General features: G+C 46.2%; 1 protein-coding gene across 1 annotated transcript in view; it reads right to left on the bottom strand.

The window, feature by feature from the left end:
* The window catches only part of DYRK1A (dual specificity tyrosine phosphorylation regulated kinase 1A), a 179,384-nt gene extending 178,847 nt beyond the window's left edge, over nt 1-537 (bottom strand). Inside the window, exon 1 of the mRNA XM_014586956.2 lies at nt 518-537. The gene's annotated coding sequence lies outside the window, so the exon portion shown is untranslated. The remainder of the gene's footprint in view (nt 1-517) is intronic.
* Between the last annotated feature and the right edge of the window lie 4,466 nt (nt 538-5,003).

The following is a 5,003-nucleotide window of genomic DNA, read 5'->3' as shown; positions in this document are numbered from 1 at the left end:
CAGCAGCAGCGACGGCAGCAGTCTCCCCGGATCCCCCCGCCGCGGTTGCCGCCGCCACCCCCGCCTCACTCCAATGGGGCTTTTTATTATTATTCGGGCGGGAAGCGAAAGGGTTTAAAAAAAAACCAACCAACAAAATGGCGACGGACCGACCCGGTCGCTATAGCAACTGTCAATCAAAACGCAAAACCCCGGCACACGTGCTGACGTCCTCCTCCCGCCCCCCGGCCCCAAGCCGGCAGGCGGGGCCTGTTACCCGGGTAACGGCAGATTCCGTTCCCTCCTTCCCCTCGCTCCCTCTGTCCCCAACCAACCACCCAACCCCCTCAGGTCACGTGAAGGATAAATTCGGAGCTCGGGCCCGCTACGAGTGTCAGAGGAGGGCGCGTGATTCGCTCGGGGGAGGGGAACGGAGGGGGACGGGCCGGCAGAGGGAGGGAAGGGGAATGGGGGAGGGGCGCGCGACCGCCGGCGGGACTGGGAAGCCCACCCCGCCCGGGGCCCGGAGGTCGCTCACCGCGGTCGGGGCGCGGCGCCCGCTCGCTCTGGCTCCCGGGGCGCGCGGCTGCCGCGTACGTCCGGGCGTTGGAACTGTTCTTCGAAGGGCTCGCGTGCCCCCCTCGCCGGAAAATGCCCACGGAGGCCGGGGTGGGGGTGGGGAGGAGGCCGCCTCCGCGGTTCAGACATCTCAGGAATTCCGGACGCTTCACCCGAATCCGGGATGCCCCTGTGGCTGACACCTGGATTAAAGCAGGCCGCTTGCGCTTTATAGCGCCTGATACCGACGTCCAAAAATTCAGGATGGAGCCATCATGAAAACTTTTTTTAGGCTGTGCACGCTCGTCCGTGCTTTCCCATTTATTGCAAACGGCTCCCTACCTCTGGGCGCAGCCTGCTGTCTCCATCGGAATGCCGCTTAAATTAATCTCCAAGTGCTGTGACTGTATCCGTGTAGTCCTACTCTCAGTTTTTCTTTTTCAGACACCTCGGTTTCCAAGTTCTTAATTTACCTGCTTGCCTTCACAGTCAAAACCTTTTAATATTCTGGCTTTCGATTATTTGTATTCTGTCTACCCCTTCTGCCTAGCTAAATATTACTGGGTGTGCTGCCCACGGATGTTGTGCCAGCTACTTTGTAAATTAGTGGAGAGCCACTGTATTTTGTATTTTGTACTAACTCTAACATAATGGCATTTAATAAACGTTCAGCTAAAAAGGGGATATATGTATCTGTGTACATATTTCTATATGCGTTACTTTACATAAAAAAGCACAAATCTATTGTTTGATAGCCAACCTTGATTTTTGCCATCTGATAATGTTCATACCAATTTTTTCCTAAACTTAAACTGTTCACAAATAACAATAGCAACCCATACAACCTTAAAAGCAATATTGTGTAAAAAAAAGAAAAAAGTCTGTAAATACTGGACTCTAACTTATGTAACTCAAGGAAAGACTAATTTCCAACTAAAGTTTTTCTCCTACACTTTATAGAACATTGGTGAACTAACGCAACCAAATTAGCAAATGGCCCTGAGAGAAATTGGAGTAAACCTGAAATAGATTTGGCAAAAAGTAGCCAGGCAAATAGCTTGCTTCAGACTTCGTCCGTCCCCGTGATACCAAAAAGTTGCCAGAAATGGCAGAAGTTCTTTCAGATTGCTGGCTTTTTTTTTTTCTTCAGAAATTGCTCTGCTTATGTAATCAATGTCCATATTCAGCTTAATTGTTTTAAAGGAAAGGGAAGTGGCCAAATGAGAGGCTACCTGGTTTCTCCCAAGCTCAAACTTCCACATATACAACCAACTCCTTCCTCCCTCCTGTTTCTCCACTTCCTGCTCTTTACTCCACTGCATGCACCAGAAGTGACATATCAGAACATTTAAACATTGGGCAACCTGTAACACAAATTTTGGTCAAATTTTTATTGCTGATAACAGAGAAAAGCACAAATAATCTACTAAGTAACCAGGATTTAATAGGACAGCGTCTGAAGAAATGTGTCCTTGTCCAGTGAAATCGATCTAGATTATCAGGGAGAGGCAGAATTTTTTTCTTTTTTTTGTTTTTAAGAGAGATTTTTGCTATAGGGGTGTGTGTGCTCCAGAGAGAGACAGTCAGAAAGCAAGAAATCACCACACAGCAGGGATGGCCACACTACAATCTCTTCGTTCACCCACCTTCAGGATCTTGGCCACACAGGCATGCGCATGGGTCTGGCATGAGTTTTAAGCTTCTGGGAGCTGGAGGGCCCTGTCTATGGTCCCACGAATATAAACATGTAGGGTCGCTGGCAGGTGGTGTGATAGTTAAGGAAGGCACTGGACTCCCACGTGGCCCACTGTGGTTCGAGTCCTGGACCTGGCAGCTTGCTTTCTCACCTTCCCTCTATCTGTGTCTCTGTCTCTCTCTGGTCAAATTTTTTAAATTATAATAATGATGTTTAATAAAGTCTTAAAAAAACATGTAGGAACAAAAGACATTACTGCTCTTCATATCTAGAAATTTGTACCCTTTTTTCCCCCAGTGTCACAGTCTTGCACAACATTGATCAATGAACTATCATGTCCAAGTTGGAATGCTATAATATTTTATATAGGCTTCACTTAGAAAGCAATTTGTAAATAATGACTGGCTCCAAACAAGTGAACACATATAGGCAGGAAGGACTCTGATACAGATCCCAATTTAAAGTTGACTGGGTTCAGAGATTAAATCCCACTCTCATCTGAGAATCAGTCACTCACATTCACTTACAGATGAGTCTGTGCATAAAAGTTAACTTCCAAAAGCATACATCTCCAACTCATAGGTCAAAATAGCCTTCTCTTATCCAGCACAATCCTCACAGCAGATTGATTATACCCCTATTACATGGATTAGAAAATAAATCATGAATAATTAAATTACTCTTTGAGGGACCAGCAGTTGACGTAATGGCTATGTCTCTGGACTCCCACATAGTCGATCATGGTTCGCATCCCGGACCCAGTGGCTTAAAACACACCAGGCGCATGTGCGTGCGTGCCCAAGATCCCGAGAGGAGAATGGAAAAGAAGGGATCGCAGCATGACCATCCCCCCTGGGGGGTGATTTCTCGCTTTCTGTCTGTCTGTCTGTCTCTGTCTGGCGAGCACACACGCCCTATAGCAAAAACCTCTCCAAAAAAAAAAAAATTGCTCTTTGAGGGCCCCCCACAAGTAAGTGGTGAAGCCAGAATTCAGACCTAGGAATAATGGTAAAACCTTGTTTGATAGGCTTTTCACAGAGGTAATCACGTTAAAATGAGATCTCTAGGGTGAACCCTAATCTAAAATAACCAGTATCCTTTTTTTCTTTTTTTTAAGTAATTTTATTTATTCATTCATTTCTTTTAATTTGACCAGAGAGACACATACAGAGAAAGAGAGATGGAAAGTGAGAAAGAAAGCCGCCAGGTTTGGGACTCAAACCGTGGTCAGCCATGTGGGAATGTCCAGCACCTTAACCACCAAGCCACCTGCTGGTCCCCACCAGTATCCTTTTAAAAAGGAAAAATTTGGACACAGAGGAAAAATACCTTCATGGGAAGACAGTGTAAAGACACAAGGAGAAAATAGACATCTACAAACCAGGGGGCACCTGGGCTATGGAAGCTAGCATGAAGATATCAAACAGATTCTTCTGTACACCATCAGAGGGAACCAACACTGACAACACCTTGATTTTGGACTTCTAACCTCCAGAACTGTGAGACAATAGATTTCTGTTGTTTAAAGCACCTAGTTTGTGGTACTTTGTTATAATCCCCCAAAAAAAGTAATACATAGATCCAATCCAGATAGCAATTTATTTTTTTTAATTTCATTTATTCATTCTTTTTTTTTTTAATTTGCCAAAGAGACACACACACACACACAGAGGAAGTGAGAAAGCAAGCTACCAGGTCCAGGACTTGAACCGTGGCCAGCCATGTGGGAGTGTCCAGCACCCCAACCACCATGCCACCTGCTGGCCCCAATAGCAATTTATTTTGTTTGGTTTCCCATCCGGTAAAGACCACACTTGATGAGATACCATTCTAAGCCCAAAAGTTCAGTGGCTAAAACCCCACTGGGAATGATAACCCCTATATTCCAAGGACAAACTAACATTCCTATCTCTGCCTCATACACAGAAATAAAGGTGAACAACTTAGAATTCATTGCTAGACAGTGACATAGCCTGGAATCTGACACCCCTGCTGTTTTTAGAGTTCTGAGTAAAGGTCCTTGATTGCTCCTCTTGCGTAAACTTTATTGTTTCTTCTGGTTTTATTCATGGGACCAGCTGGTGCTGTGAAGGTTAAGGTAGCTGTATCCCACATGGTTGACTATATAGTTCAAGTCCTTGACCCAGCAGTTTGAGAGACTCACTGGGAGCATGTGTGTGAGTGCCCAAAATCCTGAGAAGAGAATTGAGAAGGAATTGCAGCATGACCATTCCCCCTGGAATGTGCTTTCTCACATTCTCTACCCCTCTCTCTCTCTCTCTCTCTCTCTCTCTGTCTCTCTCTGTCTGACAAGTACATGATTCCTGTAGCTTTTTTTTTTTTAAGGAAAACTAGAAGGCCACATGGCCATCCGTGTTTTGATTCCTGGACCTGGCAGCTTACTTTCTCACTTTCTCTCTCTCTCTGATCAAAATTTAAATAAATGAATAAATAAAGTTAAATAAAATAATTCTTTAAAAAGAAGAGCAAAGCCGGCTTATTATCCTCCATATTGACAAACAGCAGCCGCGGCGGCGACTCTCTTCCGCCCCGGGGTGGCAAAGCCAGGGGAGACAAGAAGAGCCCCACCAGGCCGAAGCGGCAGCCGAAGCCGTCCTCAGATGAGGGGTACTGGGACTGTAGCGTCTGCACCTTCCGGAACAGCGCCGAGGCCTTCAAGTGCATGATGTGCGATGTGCGGAAGGGCACCTCCACCCGGAGCTGTGTGTTCAAGAATAATCTACCTTGACGCCCCCGGCGCGCGGCAGCA

This window comes from Tupaia chinensis, unplaced genomic scaffold (assembly GCF_000334495.1).
Source record: "Tupaia chinensis unplaced genomic scaffold, TupChi_1.0 Scaffold000175_1, whole genome shotgun sequence".
NCBI classification, from domain to species: domain Eukaryota; kingdom Metazoa; phylum Chordata; class Mammalia; order Scandentia; family Tupaiidae; genus Tupaia; species Tupaia belangeri.
The sequence above is the reverse complement of the archived record's forward strand: the minus strand, read 5'-3'. Positions and strand labels throughout refer to the sequence as shown.